Source organism: Platalea leucorodia (genome assembly GCF_965183815.1).
Source record: "Platalea leucorodia genome assembly, chromosome: 21".
In the NCBI taxonomy this organism is placed as follows: Eukaryota; Metazoa; Chordata; class Aves; order Pelecaniformes; family Threskiornithidae; genus Platalea; species Platalea leucorodia.
In genome coordinates this window covers 7446284-7464191 of record NC_138843.1, presented here as the reverse complement: position 1 = coordinate 7464191, position 17908 = coordinate 7446284, and positions in this window count along the sequence as shown.

Below are 17908 nucleotides of genomic sequence, written 5' to 3'. Positions count from 1 at the left end.
CTATCATCTGGAAAGGCTTGGATCGCATCAGAAGTCTCATTCCCTATTTGTTCAGTAAGTGCCAAAATCTTGGCTCTTGCTTTTTCAAGTTCCCTAACTCCTAACCAAGGAAGAAAGCACCTGGTAAGGAATGGAAGCCAGCTGGCCGATCAATTAACGGATTGTGGCTTCTTCGATACCCTTGCCTAGATGTTCTTCTCCATAGCCCTGCGTTCATTTCGTTCCCTATGGTAATATCAGGGCGAAGCGTACCTAGGGTACAAGTCCCAGAGCAGCTGGGCAGCAAGACTTTCCGTGCCTTGTTTCCCCATAGCCAAATTTCCACAAATTCCTTTCCAAAGGCAGAAGCGGTCAGTAGTTTTGCTAACTGGAAAATTCCCGTTTCTGCAGGACATGGAGAGCCGGGTGAGCGAGAGCGGGCGGCCCACGTGCGTGTCCAGACGGGCCTGCAGGGTGGCCGGGCAGCAGCTGGGCGGCGGCCTAGCGACGCGCTGATGCAACAATGCAGTGGCCCAGCAACGTGACGATGCAAGAATGGGCGATGGCTCTATATAGCTGCTCGCTGGGAGACCGGCTGTGGTGGCCAGAGCTGGGTGCCTCTGGAGCAAGAGGAGCCAGCGCAGGGTCACAGCTCTCGGCGAGCTCTTGGAAGGAGCCATGGAGCACCGTCTCGCTGCTGGCATCGGAAACATGGACGCAGTGCTGAGCACAGCGGGGAAGAGGGGAGAGGTGAGGGACGGTCCGAAGGAGAGGGCTGATCCCGGGAGCCTGGGACATGCAGGGCCGCTCTGGGGGCTTGGGGCGTGCGCGGGGAGCTGGCAGGGATGCAGAGGTGGTTGGGCTGGGGAGAGTTTTCAGGGAGTCCTGCCTCGCTGCCCAGCCTGGCTTGCGGCTAAGCAGGTGGGAGGGGTTGCTGCGAAAGGACGCGGCCGTGGGTTGAGGAAGGGATGGGAGCTGTGGGGCCGTGGTGGAGGAAGCAGAGAGCAGCCTTTGAGTGGGCCGCTCTTGGCGCTCCGCTTGGTTGGAGTCTTCCGAGAGCCTTTCTAGCAAGTGCCGTGCAGGAGGCTTCTGGAGATAGCGGCTGAGTGCCGACGAGCGTCTCCCTCTTTCTAGCTCGGGAAGAGGAGACAGGCAGTGTCAGAAGGAGGGAGTGGGCTGCTGGGCCTCCCGCTTGGTGTCAAGATCCCTCTGCTGCCTGGCTGCAAGCCTGTCTTCTGCAGGACAAAGCTGGGGGAAAAGGTAAAGGAAGCGGAAAGGGGTAGAAGAGCCCTCCTCCTTTCTTTGGCGGGAGTAGAGGGAGGGTCGTGGCTGCCTGGCGCGGACCTGCGTTTTAAGGGCTGGGCTTGAACTTTTCACTCTGAAGGTTCATTTCAGGTGTGCAGTTCTTCCCGGTGGCCTCGGATGCCTACTGTGCTGGTGGGGTTTGTCTTGTCTCCCCGATCCCAGCCCCGCCCAGCCCAGCCCAGCCTAGCCCGGTGCAGCCTAGCGCGGTCCAGCCTGGCCCTGCAGTCTGGCTGTGGGGTTCTGTGTGCCTTCAGAAGGCTGGAGAAGAGTGTTGGTCTTCCAAGTACCTTCCCCTTTCCACAAGTACTGCTTGGCACCTCTTTGCTGCTGTCTCCTGCCTCCTTCATAGTCTGGAAAATGTCTCTTACAGCTTCACCAGCCCTCTGGTTATTTCAATCTGGGAGATCCATGCTGCCGCCAGCTGAGCACCGAATACAACAGCCTGCATGACCCGCATCTGCGGGCCTACCACAATCGCAAGGACAACCTGCGGAGGCTGAAGAGAGAGGGTTCCATCACCAGCGATGGCAAAGTAGGTTTGGACGTCGGGCTGCTGCAACCAGCGCTCATCAAGCGGGGTTCCCAGAGCGCTTGCTGCAGCCGGCTGTTGCTGGCAGAGGGCCCAGGGCTGTGGGGCTGGTTTCCCTGGGAGCAGAAGTGGCGGCAGCATCCCTCTGGCAAGTCCCACTCCTGCTCTTCTCCCTCTGCCCCGCGCTGCCCGAGTGTTGGGGAGGCAGCCGGCGTGAGGCGTGGCGCTGGGGCGAGGAGCACCGCTGAGCCCTGGCGGCGGGGGGAGTCGGGGTCCCCGCCACGGAGGAAGGGAGGGGAGGGGAGGGTGTGGAGAGGAGCAGCTCCTGGGTTTGGGCTGTTTTGGGGAAGAGAGTGTACGTAGGTGGGTTGAGAGTTCTTGGGGGCTATCTCCCCTCCTCTCTCCCTAGGTGGTTTGCACTCTGAAGGAGTTCAATGAGTACAGGCAGTATCTGACCACGCTGAAGCTGGAGGCCGAGAAGATGTTCATGCGAGAGGAGGTAGGCAAAGCGGCGTGTTGGTGGAGCCCTGTGAGCGGCACGGTGCCAAAGGCTGGGGCTTTACTTGCGGCACCTCGCAAGTAAAGGGGAGGCGGTCAGTGCAGAAGAGGTGAGGGCTGTGCGGCTGGGCCAGGCGCTGTGGCAAGGAAAGGACTACCGGGCTGCGAGCTGAGGTAGCGCAGGGTGCAGGGGTGCGGATGGGCAGGAAAGTCACGTGGAAGCCCGCGGAGTCCCGAGGGAAGCGTTTCTCTTCGGCCCTCGTCGCGTGGCCGAAGCAGAGCGCTGTCCTGGGCCCGCGGGACGCCTCAGCACGCAGGGGCGTGAGCGCTTGTCCAGGCACCAGCAAGCCACAGCCTGGTGTCACCTTTCAGAAAAAGCTTCGGCAAGAGCTGGCCCAGTTAGAGGATGCCTGCGAACTGCCGGGAGGGACTGATGTTTCTCGCCTGCGAGAGTGGCTGCTGCAGGAGCAAAGAAAGAGTTTGCCAGGTGGCGAGAGGCAGAGGAGGCAGAGGTAAGCAAAGGCCAAGCAACGGTTGCTCTTGAAGGGGGCGCGTGGTCCCTGAGAGAAGTCCTGGAGCCTCCTGTTGCAGTAAACAACCAAAGCCCGGCGGTGGAAGGAGGCGGTGGCGGCTGCGAACACGTTGGCGCAGTCTGCGTTTGGAGGCTTGGCCAGGCATCTGGAAGCTGCTGCGGGGTCTAGTGGAGCAAAGCAAGCCGGAGCAGGCTGATGGGAGTGTCTGAACGGAAAATGGCTCCTTCTCAGCTGCCTTCTTTCTCTTGACAGGCATCTGACTGGGATCAAGAAGCGGCTTGAAAGACTGGAGGCTCTTGAAAAAGAGCAACGCCTCCTCCGGCAGGCCGAGTGCCAGCAGCAGCAGCAGCAGCAGCAGCAGCAGCAGCTGGGAGAGAGGAGAGAGCCAGGCACCCGGAGCAGCTCTGAAAAGTCCGCTGTCAAAGGGAAGCCGGTGAGTAGGAGCCGGGTGGATGCAGGGGGCCGCCTCTGCTGTGCGGCAGCTCGTTGGTCCCCGGGCCTCAGGAGAGGGTGCTGGCCCCGCCAGAGGCGCTCGGGGCTTGCAAGCGGTGCCTGGTTGCTGAGGAGGTGGTGCCTGGCTGGTGTGCGATGTGTCCGCGTTTGCGAGTGGCTGTCAGAGACCAAGAAGCGGGCGCTTGCCTTCCTGTGTCCCTCGGACACGAGGCACTGGCCCTTTCTGCCTGTGCCTGGGCACTCTCGGTGGCCACTTCTGCACCCAGACTCGCACAGTTAACACGAACCTGTGAGGTGCACTAAATGGCCGCACTCGTTTTAGTGTCCAAAGCGTGCCGGAGAAGAAGCGCCTAACAGCATACAGGCTGTGCTGCTGCGGGCTGCGCTGGCAGAAGACCAGGAGCTTAAAGAGGTGGCTGAGACCGTGATCCAGGAAGTGCTGGAGCGGGTGAAGGCGCTGGCTCGGTCCATCCACGTCTTAAGGAGGGCTCCCCGTGAGGTCAGCGGAAGGTTGTTCGGCAGTGCCAGAGAGGCAGAGCCTTTGGACGCTAGTCCCGCGGATCGCCGGGACAAAATTAGACTGGTGGCTGGAGAGATTGTGGCGACCGTGTTGGAGAGGTTTGGGGAGCTTTTGGCATCCTGGACGTGTGCTGCAGCTGAGGCAGGGCCGGCAGCCAGGCGGGGGGAGGCGGAAGTAGCAGCTTCCGAGAGAGCATCTTGGCGGTCTTCTGTTGAGCAAAGGACCAGAGAGGCCATTGAAAGCGTTAGCTCCACCTTGTCATCGTTTGTAGCTTCTCAGTTTGAAGAGGACTTTTGCTGTCAGTTTTCGGAGATCCTGAAGCTTCAGGGCGTGAGAGAAGGACAAGGATCAGGCAGAGGCTGGGAAGAGCAGCTGCCAGAAGGAAGCAAGAGAGCAAAGTTGCCCGTGTTGCAACCGCTGCAAAACGCTGCTGCTGTCTCACGAGTGAGTCGTGAGCTTGCCGAGGCGAGCATCCAAAAGGCCATCTCCAGAGTTCAGCAGCTGGATGCGGAATTGATCGGGTATGCCCGAACCATTGTCCTTGAAGTTGTGGCAACCGTGAGGAAGAAGTTAGAGGCAGAAAGGAAGGGCAAGGAAAAATCAGCGACGCTTCCAGCAAGGAAGGTCTTGCCACCTCTCAGGCTGCCTGCAATAGTCAGGCCTTCAGAGGAAGCAGGAGAATTGAAAGAGGAGAGCTCACATACTCTCCTCCCACCTGTCCTGCGAGGCCCTGAGCGAGATGCTCGCCGGCCACCGGAAGACCTTCCGAAGTCCGCGGATTACACCTGCAGAGCCCCAGCAAGGTCTTCGGTGCCCGCGTGTGAAACTCTGCGTATCCTGAGGCCAGGGAGCACGGCAGGCACCCTCCCCTGCACGGGCCCGCAGTTTGCGAGGCAGCCCGTGCCTCCAGCGGGTCCGAAGCCCCCTACCCAGGCAGGAGCATGGCGCAGACCAGTGCGTTTAAAGGTGCTCCTGGAGGAGCCCGTGCAGCCCGAGTCCTTAAAGAGGGCGGTAGCTGGGAGCCTTGTGGAGGGTGTCCTGAGGAGGCGTGCGGCTCCAGGGCCAGAGAGCGCCCGGGCAGCTCCCCCAGGCAGAGAATAAAGAGCTTTCTCCCAGGGGCTTGCTTGTGCCTCTCTTTATTCATGCCAGGCCATACTGCCTCTGGGCATTTTCCCGGCCATGTTTTCCCTCGCCTGCCTCCCTCCTACAGCCTCGGTCAGGCTAAGACACAGTTTTACAGGGCATCTGAAGTAGGGAAGAGAAAAGCAGGCAGCGCTTTTGCCTTGTTTAGAAAGCTTGCTTTGTGGCCGGGCTAGCTGAGGGGCTGGTGAAGCTCTGTAAAGCTATACTCATGCCTTCTGTGAGTCCCATCCGTAGGTGCTGTTGAAGGCTGGCGCCTTGCTCTGGGCATTTCTTCTCTCGTCCCATCAAGTCCTCCTTGATGGGCCTTTGGGTTGCCACCCAGGGCCCACTTTTGGTGTCCCATCAAGGGACCGCCCTTCAGCTTTTCATCTTGCCTAGCCCACTGCTCTTCTCCTCTTGTCTCCTCAAGGCGTCTCTGTTTGCCTTTCCATGGGCCCTAGGGCCCAGCGTGGGCCTTTTGGGGCAAGCGAGGGGCCACCAAACGGCCTTGCGCTGCCTCCCAAGACCCTCCATTTCCGTTTGCCCTTTGGTGCGGCCTGGAGCTCTAGATGTGGTGCGGCCCAGAGCCCTGGGTGTGCCTTTGGGTGGCCAGGCCGAGCCCTTTGCATGCCTCTGGGTACCCACCAGGGACCTCCGGCTGCCTTGCTCTCTGCCCTTGTATCCTGTTTTCCCCTCCAGACTGGCTGGAGTGGCCTCCCAGCCCGTCCTCTACAGGAGAAAGGTGGGGGATGTCTGGGGCACAAATGGCGGTTGGGGGGGCGGGGCTGGGCAGGGGGCCGCCTGTGGAGGTCGGCCTAGGATGCGCCCCGGGCCAGAGGCCAGAGGGGGCTTCAGTTTGTTCTTCCCTATTTTCAGCATTCTTTGTTGCGGGCAATGCCTGTAACATCTATACTTGTGCCTGCCAGGCATTATTTTGCGGCATATGTGCTCAAACTTTATTCTGATCACGAGTTATCTGTGCTCCCAATTTCTCGGCTGAACCCCTTCCCCTCAGAGGTAGGGGACATTCTGGCAGACAGAAGAATTCACGTCTAAGCGCTTTGTTTCCAATGTCACGCTTAGTCGGTTGAAAGAAAGGCCTAGGCCCTCGTTTTCCCCTGGCACCAATTACTGACATAGAGAATTGACTCATAGGTCCTTTACGACTGTTTAATACCGAATACGTTGCTCCTGTGTCATCTAGAAATGTGTCTCATTCCCCAGCTTAACTGAAAGCAGGGGATCGGCTGGGGAGACCTTCATGTTTTGCCCCGGTGCCCTTCCTTCACTCTGTACCGCCTGATAGAACTTGGCAAGATTTTTAGATCTAGGTACCCCCTCCCTGCTTTACCCGCTACAAAATTAACTGCTGATATTGTTTAATCATCAGTCACCCCGCTCCCGTCTTTGGATTCCAGGCAGGTTCTCGTGCAGGCAGAACACGATCCGGACCATCCCTGGCGTTTAACCTCATGCTGTCCTCCGGAGCTTTTCCTAACACCATTCCCTTCTCCTCGGGGAGAAATAAAGTATTAAGCAACACCTGCACATCTCCCCAATCCGCGTTACGATTTTCGGCTATCATCTGGAAAGGCTTGGATCGCATCAGAAGTCTCATTCCCTATTTGTTCAGTAAGTGCCAAAATCTTGGCTCTTGCTTTTTCAAGTTCCCTAACTCCTAACCAAGGAAGAAAGCACCTGGTAAGGAATGGAAGCCAGCTGGCCGATCAATTAACGGATTGTGGCTTCTTCGATACCCTTGCCTAGATGTTCTTCTCCATAGCCCTGCGTTCATTTCGTTCCCTATGGTAATATCAGGGCGAAGCGTACCTAGGGTACAAGTCCCAGAGCAGCTGGGCAGCAAGACTTTCCGTGCCTTGTTTCCCCATAGCCAAATTTCCACAAATTCCTTTCCAAAGGCAGAAGCGGTCAGTAGTTTTGCTAACTGGAAAATTCCCGTTTCTGCAGGACATGGAGAGCCGGGTGAGCGAGAGCGGGCGGCCCACGTGCGTGTCCAGACGGGCCTGCAGGGTGGCCGGGCAGCAGCTGGGCGGCGGCCTAGCGACGCGCTGATGCAACAATGCAGTGGCCCAGCACCGTGACGATGCAAGAATGGGCGATGGCTCTATATAGCTGCTCGCTGGGAGACCGGCTGTGGTGGCCAGAGCTGGGTGCCTCTGGAGCAAGAGGAGCCAGCGCAGGGTCACAGCTCTCGGCGAGCTCTTGGAAGGAGCCATGGAGCACCGTCTCGCTGCTGGCATCGGAAACATGGACGCAGTGCTGAGCACAGCGGGGAAGAGGGGAGAGGTGAGGGACGGTCCGAAGGAGAGGGCTGATCCCGGGAGCCTGGGACATGCAGGGCCGCTCTGGGGGCTTGGGGCGTGCGCGGGGAGCTGGGAGGGATGCAGAGGTGGTTGGGCTGGGGAGAGTTTTCAGGGAGTCCTGCCTCGCTGCCCAGCCTGGCTTGCGGCTAAGCAGGTGGGAGGGGTTGCTGCGAAAGGACGCGGCCGTGGGTTGAGGAAGGGATGGGAGCTGTGGGGCCGTGGTGGAGGAAGCAGAGAGCAGCCTTTGAGTGGGCCGCTCTTGGCGCTCCGCTTGGTTGGAGTCTTCCGAGAGCCTTTCTAGCAAGTGCCGTGCAGGAGGCTTCTGGAGATAGCGGCTGAGTGCCGACGAGCGTCTCCCTCTTTCTAGCTCGGGAAGAGGAGACAGGCAGTGTCAGAAGGAGGGAGTGGGCTGCTGGGCCTCCCGCTTGGTGTCAAGATCCCTCTGCTGCCTGGCTGCAAGCCTGTCTTCTGCAGGACAAAGCTGGGGGAAAAGGTAAAGGAAGCGGAAAGGGGTAGAAGAGCCCTCCTCCTTTCTTTGGCGGGAGTAGAGGGAGGGTCGTGGCTGCCTGGCGCGGACCTGCGTTTTAAGGGCTGGGCTTGAACTTTTCACTCTGAAGGTTCATTTCAGGTGTGCAGTTCTTCCCGGTGGCCTCGGATGCCTACTGTGCTGGTGGGGTTTGTCTTGTCTCCCCGATCCCAGCCCCGCCCAGCCCAGCCCAGCCTAGCCCGGTGCAGCCTAGCGCGGTCCAGCCTGGCCCTGCAGTCTGGCTGTGGGGTTCTGTGTGCCTTCAGAAGGCTGGAGAAGAGTGTTGGTCTTCCAAGTACCTTCCCCTTTCCACAAGTACTGCTTGGCACCTCTTTGCTGCTGTCTCCTGCCTCCTTCATAGTCTGGAAAATGTCTCTTACAGCTTCACCAGCCCTCTGGTTATTTCAATCTGGGAGATCCATGCTGCCGCCAGCTGAGCACCGAATACAACAGCCTGCATGACCCGCATCTGCGGGCCTACCACAATCGCAAGGACAACCTGCGGAGGCTGAAGAGAGAGGGTTCCATCACCAGCGATGGCAAAGTAGGTTTGGACGTCGGGCTGCTGCAACCAGCGCTCATCAAGCGGGGTTCCCAGAGCGCTTGCTGCAGCCGGCTGTTGCTGGCAGAGGGCCCAGGGCTGTGGGGCTGGTTTCCCTGGGAGCAGAAGTGGCGGCAGCATCCCTCTGGCAAGTCCCACTCCTGCTCTTCTCCCTCTGCCCCGCGCTGCCCGAGTGTTGGGGAGGCAGCCGGCGTGAGGCGTGGCGCTGGGGCGAGGAGCACCGCTGAGCCCTGGCGGCGGGGGGAGTCGGGGTCCCCGCCACGGAGGAAGGGAGGGGAGGGGAGGGTGTGGAGAGGAGCAGCTCCTGGGTTTGGGCTGTTTTGGGGAAGAGAGTGTACGTAGGTGGGTTGAGAGTTCTTGGGGGCTATCTCCCCTCCTCTCTCCCTAGGTGGTTTGCACTCTGAAGGAGTTCAATGAGTACAGGCAGTATCTGACCACGCTGAAGCTGGAGGCCGAGAAGATGTTCATGCGAGAGGAGGTAGGCAAAGCGGCGTGTTGGTGGAGCCCTGTGAGCGGCACGGTGCCAAAGGCTGGGGCTTTACTTGCGGCACCTCGCAAGTAAAGGGGAGGCGGTCAGTGCAGAAGAGGTGAGGGCTGTGCGGCTGGGCCAGGCGCTGTGGCAAGGAAAGGACTACCGGGCTGCGAGCTGAGGTAGCGCAGGGTGCAGGGGTGCGGATGGGCAGGAAAGTCACGTGGAAGCCCGCGGAGTCCCGAGGGAAGCGTTTCTCTTCGGCCCTCGTCGCGTGGCCGAAGCAGAGCGCTGTCCTGGGCCCACGGGACGCCTCAGCACGCAGGGGCGTGAGCGCTTGTCCAGGCACCAGCAAGCCACAGCCTGGTGTCACCTTTCAGAAAAAGCTTCGGCAAGAGCTGGCCCAGTTAGAGGATGCCTGCGAACTGCCGGGAGGGACTGATGTTTCTCGCCTGCGAGAGTGGCTGCTGCAGGAGCAAAGAAAGAGTTTGCCAGGTGGCGAGAGGCAGAGGAGGCAGAGGTAAGCAAAGGCCAAGCAACGGTTGCTCTTGAAGGGGGCGCGTGGTCCCTGAGAGAAGTCCTGGAGCCTCCTGTTGCAGTAAACAACCAAAGCCCGGCGGTGGAAGGAGGCGGTGGCGGCTGCGAACACGTTGGCGCAGTCTGCGTTTGGAGGCTTGGCCAGGCATCTGGAAGCTGCTGCGGGGTCTAGTGGAGCAAAGCAAGCCGGAGCAGGCTGATGGGAGTGTCTGAACGGAAAATGGCTCCTTCTCAGCTGCCTTCTTTCTCTTGACAGGCATCTGACTGGGATCAAGAAGCGGCTTGAAAGACTGGAGGCTCTTGAAAAAGAGCAACGCCTCCTCCGGCAGGCCGAGTGCCAGCAGCAGCAGCAGCAGCAGCAGCAGCAGCAGCTGGGAGAGAGGAGAGAGCCAGGCACCCGGAGCAGCTCTGAAAAGTCCGCTGTCAAAGGGAAGCCGGTGAGTAGGAGCCGGGTGGATGCAGGGGGCCGCCTCTGCTGTGCGGCAGCTCGTTGGTCCCCGGGCCTCAGGAGAGGGTGCTGGCCCCGCCAGAGGCGCTCGGGGCTTGCAAGCGGTGCCTGGTTGCTGAGGAGGTGGTGCCTGGCTGGTGTGCGATGTGTCCGCGTTTGCGAGTGGCTGTCAGAGACCAAGAAGCGGGCGCTTGCCTTCCTGTGTCCCTCGGACACGAGGCACTGGCCCTTTCTGCCTGTGCCTGGGCACTCTCGGTGGCCACTTCTGCACCCAGACTCGCACAGTTAACACGAACCTGTGAGGTGCACTAAATGGCCGCACTCGTTTTAGTGTCCAAAGCGTGCCGGAGAAGAAGCGCCTAACAGCATACAGGCTGTGCTGCTGCGGGCTGCGCTGGCAGAAGACCAGGAGCTTAAAGAGGTGGCTGAGACCGTGATCCAGGAAGTGCTGGAGCGGGTGAAGGCGCTGGCTCAGTCCATCCACATCTTAAGGAGGGCTCCCCGTGAGGTCAGCGGAAGGTTGTTCGGCAGTGCCAGAGAGGCAGAGCCTTTGGACGCTAGTCCCGCGGATCGCCGGGACAAAATTAGACTGGTGGCTGGAGAGATTGTGGCGACCGTGTTGGAGAGGTTTGGGGAGCTTTTGGCATCCTGGACGTGTGCTGCAGCTGAGGCAGGGCCGGCAGCCAGGCGGGGGGAGGCGGAAGTAGCAGCTTCCGAGAGAGCATCTTGGCGGTCTTCTGTTGAGCAAAGGACCAGAGAGGCCATTGAAAGCGTTAGCTCCACCTTGTCATCGTTTGTAGCTTCTCAGTTTGAAGAGGACTTTTGCTGTCAGTTTTCGGAGATCCTGAAGCTTCAGGGCGTGAGAGAAGGACAAGGATCAGGCAGAGGCTGGGAAGAGCAGCTGCCAGAAGGAAGCAAGAGAGCAAAGTTGCCCGTGTTGCAACCGCTGCAAAACGCTGCTGCTGTCTCACGAGTGAGTCGTGAGCTTGCCGAGGCGAGCATCCAAAAGGCCATCTCCAGAGTGCAGCAGCTGGATGCGGAATTGATCGGGTATGCCCGAACCATTGTCCTTGAAGTTGTGGCAACCGTGAGGAAGAAGTTAGAGGCAGAAAGGAAGGGCAAGGAAAAATCAGCGACGCTTCCAGCAAGGAAGGTCTTGCCACCTCTCAGGCTGCCTGCAATAGTCAGGCCTTCAGAGGAAGCAGGAGAATTGAAAGAGGAGAGCTCACATACTCTCCTCCCACCTGTCCTGCGAGGCCCTGAGCGAGATGCTCGCCGGCCACCGGAAGACCTTCCGAAGTCCGCGGATTACACCTGCAGAGCCCCAGCAAGGTCTTCGGTGCCCGCGTGTGAAACTCTGCGTATCCTGAGGCCAGGGAGCACGGCAGGCACCCTCCCCTGCACGGGCCCGCAGTTTGCGAGGCAGCCCGTGCCTCCAGCGGGTCCGAAGCCCCCTACCCAGGCAGGAGCATGGCGCAGACCAGTGCGTTTAAAGGTGCTCCTGGAGGAGCCCGTGCAGCCCGAGTCCTTAAAGAGGGCGGTAGCTGGGAGCCTTGTGGAGGGTGTCCTGAGGAGGCGTGCGGCTCCAGGGCCAGAGAGCGCCCGGGCAGCTCCCCCAGGCAGAGAATAAAGAGCTTTCTCCCAGGGGCTTGCTTGTGCCTCTCTTTATTCATGCCAGGCCATACTGCCTCTGGGCATTTTCCCGGCCATGTTTTCCCTCGCCTGCCTCCCTCCTACAGCCTCGGTCAGGCTAAGACACAGTTTTACAGGGCATCTGAAGTAGGGAAGAGAAAAGCAGGCAGCGCTTTTGCCTTGTTTAGAAAGCTTGCTTTGTGGCCGGGCTAGCTGAGGGGCTGGTGAAGCTCTGTAAAGCTATACTCATGTCTTCTGTGAGTCCCATCCGTAGGTGCTGTTGAAGGCTGGCGCCTTGCTCTGGGCATTTCTTCTCTCGTCCCATCAAGTCCTCCTTGATGGGCCTTTGGGTTGCCACCCAGGGCCCACTTTTGGTGTCCCATCAAGGGACCGCCCTTCAGCTTTTCATCTTGCCTAGCCCACTGCTCTTCTCCTCTTGTCTCCTCAAGGCGTCTCTGTTTGCCTTTCCATGGGCCCTAGGGCCCAGCGTGGGCCTTTTGGGGCAAGCGAGGGGCCACCAAACGGCCTTGCGCTGCCTCCCAAGACCCTCCATTTCCGTTTGCCCTTTGGTGCGGCCTGGAGCTCTAGATGTGGTGCGGCCCAGAGCCCTGGGTGTGCCTTTGGGTGGCCAGGCCGAGCCCTTTGCATGCCTCTGGGTACCCACCAGGGCCCTCCGGCTGCCTTGCTCTCTGCCCTTGTATCCTGTTTTCCCCTCCAGACTGGCTGGAGTGGCCTCCCAGCCCGTCCTCTACAGGAGAAAGGTGGGGGATGTCTGGGGCACAAATGGCGGTTGGGGGGGCGGGGCTGGGCAGGGGGCCGCCTGTGGAGGTCGGCCTAGGAGGCGCCGCGGGCCAGAGGCCAGAGGGGGCTTCAGTTTGTTCTTCCTTATTTTCAGCATTCTTTGTTGCGGGCAATGCCTGTAACATCTATACTTGTGCCTGCCAGGCATTATTTTGCGGCATATGTGCTCAGACTTTATTCTGATCACGAGTTATCTGTGCTCCCAATTTCTCGGCTGAACCCCTTCCCCTCAGAGGTAGGGGACATTCTGGCAGACAGAAGAATTCACGTCTAAGCGCTTTGTTTCCAATGTCACGCTTAGTCGGTTGAAAGAAAGGCCTAGGCCCTCGTTTTCCCCTGGCACCAATTACTGACATAGAGAATTGACTCATAGGTCCTTTACGACTGTTTAATACCGAATACGTTGCTCCTGTGTCATCTAGAAATGTAAGTGTCTCATTCCCCAGCTTAACTGAAAGCAGGGGATCGGCTGGGGAGACCTTCATGTTTTGCCCCGGTGCCCTTCCTTCACTCTGTACCGCCTGATAGAACTTGGCAAGATTTTTAGATCTAGGTACCCCCTCCCTGCTTTACCCGCTACAAAATTAACTGCTGATATTGTTTAATCATCAGTCACCCCGCTCCCGTCTTTGGATTCCAGGCAGGTTCTCGTGCAGGCAGAACACGATCCGGACCATCCCTGGCGTTTAACCTCATGCTGTCCTCCGGAGCTTTTCCTAACACCATTCCCTTCTCCTCGGGGAGAAATAAAGTATTAAGCAACACCTGCACATCTCCCCAATCCGCGTTACGATTTTCGGCTATCATCTGGAAAGGCTTGGATCGCATCAGAAGTCTCATTCCCTATTTGTTCAGTAAGTGCCAAAATCTTGGCTCTTGCTTTTTCAAGTTCCCTAACTCCTAACCAAGGAAGAAAGCACCTGGTAAGGAATGGAAGCCAGCTGGCCGATCAATTAACGGATTGTGGCTTCTTCGATACCCTTGCCTAGATGTTCTTCTCCATAGCCCTGCGTTCATTTCGTTCCCTATGGTAATATCAGGGCGAAGCGTACCTAGGGTACAAGTCCCAGAGCAGCTGGGCAGCAAGACTTTCCGTGCCTTGTTTCCCCATAGCCAAATTTCCACAAATTCCTTTCCAAAGGCAGAAGCGGTCAGTAGTTTTGCTAACTGGAAAATTCCCGTTTCTGCAGGACATGGAGAGCCGGGTGAGCGAGAGCGGGCGGCCCACGTGCGTGTCCAGACGGGCCTGCAGGGTGGCCGGGCAGCAGCTGGGCGGCGGCCTAGCGACGCGCTGATGCAACAATGCAGTGGCCCAGCACCGTGACGATGCAAGAATGGGCGATGGCTCTATATAGCTGCTCGCTGGGAGACCGGCTGTGGTGGCCAGAGCTGGGTGCCTCTGGAGCAAGAGGAGCCAGCGCAGGGTCACAGCTCTCGGCGAGCTCTTGGAAGGAGCCATGGAGCACCGTCTCGCTGCTGGCATCGGAAACATGGACGCAGTGCTGAGCACAGCGGGGAAGAGGGGAGAGGTGAGGGACGGTCCGAAGGAGAGGGCTGATCCCGGGAGCCTGGGACATGCAGGGCCGCTCTGGGGGCTTGGGGCGTGCGCGGGGAGCTGGGAGGGATGCAGAGGTGGTTGGGCTGGGGAGAGTTTTCAGGGAGTCCTGCCTCGCTGCCCAGCCTGGCTTGCGGCTAAGCAGGTGGGAGGGGTTGCTGCGAAAGGACGCGGCCGTGGGTTGAGGAAGGGATGGGAGCTGTGGGGCCGTGGTGGAGGAAGCAGAGAGCAGCCTTTGAGTGGGCCGCTCTTGGCGCTCCGCTTGGTTGGAGTCTTCCGAGAGCCTTTCTAGCAAGTGCCGTGCAGGAGGCTTCTGGAGATAGCGGCTGAGTGCCGACGAGCGTCTCCCTCTTTCTAGCTCGGGAAGAGGAGACAGGCAGTGTCAGAAGGAGGGAGTGGGCTGCTGGGCCTCCCGCTTGGTGTCAAGATCCCTCTGCTGCCTGGCTGCAAGCCTGTCTTCTGCAGGACAAAGCTGGGGGAAAAGGTAAAGGAAGCGGAAAGGGGTAGAAGAGCCCTCCTCCTTTCTTTGGCGGGAGTAGAGGGAGGGTCGTGGCTGCCTGGCGCGGACCTGCGTTTTAAGGGCTGGGCTTGAACTTTTCACTCTGAAGGTTCATTTCAGGTGTGCAGTTCTTCCCGGTGGCCTCGGATGCCTACTGTGCTGGTGGGGTTTGTCTTGTCTCCCCGATCCCAGCCCCGCCCAGCCCAGCCCAGCCTAGCCCGGTGCAGCCTAGCGCGGTCCAGCCTGGCCCTGCAGTCTGGCTGTGGGGTTCTGTGTGCCTTCAGAAGGCTGGAGAAGAGTGTTGGTCTTCCAAGTACCTTCCCCTTTCCACAAGTACTGCTTGGCACCTCTTTGCTGCTGTCTCCTGCCTCCTTCATAGTCTGGAAAATGTCTCTTACAGCTTCACCAGCCCTCTGGTTATTTCAATCTGGGAGATCCATGCTGCCGCCAGCTGAGCACCGAATACAACAGCCTGCATGACCCGCATCTGCGGGCCTACCACAATCGCAAGGACAACCTGCGGAGGCTGAAGAGAGAGGGTTCCATCACCAGCGATGGCAAAGTAGGTTTGGACGTCGGGCTGCTGCAACCAGCGCTCATCAAGCGGGGTTCCCAGAGCGCTTGCTGCAGCCGGCTGTTGCTGGCAGAGGGCCCAGGGCTGTGGGGCTGGTTTCCCTGGGAGCAGAAGTGGCGGCAGCATCCCTCTGGCAAGTCCCACTCCTGCTCTTCTCCCTCTGCCCCGCGCTGCCCGAGTGTTGGGGAGGCAGCCGGCGTGAGGCGTGGCGCTGGGGCGAGGAGCACCGCTGAGCCCTGGCGGCGGGGGGAGTCGGGGTCCCCGCCACGGAGGAAGGGAGGGGAGGGGAGGGTGTGGAGAGGAGCAGCTCCTGGGTTTGGGCTGTTTTGGGGAAGAGAGTGTACGTAGGTGGGTTGAGAGTTCTTGGGGGCTATCTCCCCTCCTCTCTCCCTAGGTGGTTTGCACTCTGAAGGAGTTCAATGAGTACAGGCAGTATCTGACCACGCTGAAGCTGGAGGCCGAGAAGATGTTCATGCGAGAGGAGGTAGGCAAAGCGGCGTGTTGGTGGAGCCCTGTGAGCGGCACGGTGCCAAAGGCTGGGGCTTTACTTGCGGCACCTCGCAAGTAAAGGGGAGGCGGTCAGTGCAGAAGAGGTGAGGGCTGTGCGGCTGGGCCAGGCGCTGTGGCAAGGAAAGGACTACCGGGCTGCGAGCTGAGGTAGCGCAGGGTGCAGGGGTGCGGATGGGCAGGAAAGTCACGTGGAAGCCCGCGGAGTCCCGAGGGAAGCGTTTCTCTTCGGCCCTCGTCGCGTGGCCGAAGCAGAGCGCTGTCCTGGGCCCGCGGGACGCCTCAGCACGCAGGGGCGTGAGCGCTTGTCCAGGCACCAGCAAGCCACAGCCTGGTGTCACCTTTCAGAAAAAGCTTCGGCAAGAGCTGGCCCAGTTAGAGGATGCCTGCGAACTGCCGGGAGGGACTGATGTTTCTCGCCTGCGAGAGTGGCTGCTGCAGGAGCAAAGAAAGAGTTTGCCAGGTGGCGAGAGGCAGAGGAGGCAGAGGTAAGCAAAGGCCAAGCAACGGTTGCTCTTGAAGGGGGCGCGTGGTCCCTGAGAGAAGTCCTGGAGCCTCCTGTTGCAGTAAACGACCAAAGCCCGGCGGTGGAAGGAGGCGGTGGCGGCTGCGAACACGTTGGCGCAGTCTGCGTTTGGAGGCTTGGCCAGGCATCTGGAAGCTGCTGCGGGGTCTAGTGGAGCAAAGCAAGCCGGAGCAGGCTGATGGGAGTGTCTGAACGGAAAATGGCTCCTTCTCAGCTGCCTTCTTTCTCTTGACAGGCATCTGACTGGGATCAAGAAGCGGCTTGAAAGACTGGAGGCTCTTGAAAAAGAGCAACGCCTCCTCCGGCAGGCCGAGTGCCAGCAGCAGCAGCAGCAGCAGCAGCAGCAGCAGCTGGGAGAGAGGAGAGAGCCAGGCACCCGGAGCAGCTCTGAAAAGTCCGCTGTCAAAGGGAAGCCGGTGAGTAGGAGCCGGGTGGATGCAGGGGGCCGCCTCTGCTGTGCGGCAGCTCGTTGGTCCCCGGGCCTCAGGAGAGGGTGCTGGCCCCGCCAGAGGCGCTCGGGGCTTGCAAGCGGTGCCTGGTTGCTGAGGAGGTGGTGCCTGGCTGGTGTGCGATGTGTCCGCGTTTGCGAGTGGCTGTCAGAGACCAAGAAGCGGGCGCTTGCCTTCCTGTGTCCCTCGGACACGAGGCACTGGCCCTTTCTGCCTGTGCCTGGGCACTCTCGGTGGCCACTTCTGCACCCAGACTCGCACAGTTAACACGAACCTGTGAGGTGCACTAAATGGCCGCACTCGTTTTAGTGTCCAAAGCGTGCCGGAGAAGAAGCGCCTAACAGCATACAGGCTGTGCTGCTGCGGGCTGCGCTGGCAGAAGACCAGGAGCTTAAAGAGGTGGCTGAGACCGTGATCCAGGAAGTGCTGGAGCGGGTGAAGGCGCTGGCTCGGTCCATCCACGTCTTAAGGAGGGCTCCCCGTGAGGTCAGCGGAAGGTTGTTCGGCAGTGCCAGAGAGGCAGAGCCTTTGGACGCTAGTCCCGCGGATCGCCGGGACAAAATTAGACTGGTGGCTGGAGAGATTGTGGCGACCGTGTTGGAGAGGTTTGGGGAGCTTTTGGCATCCTGGACGTGTGCTGCAGCTGAGGCAGGGCCGGCAGCCAGGCGGGGGGAGGCGGAAGTAGCAGCTTCCGAGAGAGCATCTTGGCGGTCTTCTGTTGAGCAAAGGACCAGAGAGGCCATTGAAAGCGTTAGCTCCACCTTGTCATCGTTTGTAGCTTCTCAGTTTGAAGAGGACTTTTGCTGTCAGTTTTCGGAGATCCTGAAGCTTCAGGGCGTGAGAGAAGGACAAGGATCAGGCAGAGGCTGGGAAGAGCAGCTGCCAGAAGGAAGCAAGAGAGCAAAGTTGCCCGTGTTGCAACTGCTGCAAAACGCTGCTGCTGTCTCACGAGTGAGTCGTGAGCTTGCCGAGGCGAGCATCCAAAAGGCCATCTCCAGAGTGCAGCAGCTGGATGCGGAATTGATCGGGTATGCCCGAACCATTGTCCTTGAAGTTGTGGCAACCGTGAGGAAGAAGTTAGAGGCAGAAAGGAAGGGCAAGGAAAAATCAGCGACGCTTCCAGCAAGGAAGGTCTTGCCACCTCTCAGGCTGCCTGCAATAGTCAGGCCTTCAGAGGAAGCAGGAGAATTGAAAGAGGAGAGCTCACATACTCTCCTCCCACCTGTCCTGCGAGGCCCTGAGCGAGATGCTTGCAGGCCACCGGAAGACCTTCCGAAGTCCGCCGATTACACCTGCAGAGCCCCAGCAAGGTCTTCGGTGCCCGCGTGTGAAACTCTGCGTATCCTGAGGCCAGGGAGCACGGCAGGCACCCTCCCCTGCACGGGCCCGCAGTTTGCGAGGCAGCCCGTGCCTCCAGCGGGTCCGAAGCCCCCTACCCAGGCAGGAGCATGGCGCAGACCAGTGCGTTTAAAGGTGCTCCTGGAGGAGCCCGTGCAGCCCGAGTCCTTAAAGAGGGCGGTAGCTGGGAGCCTTGTGGAGGGTGTCCTGAGGAGGCGTGCG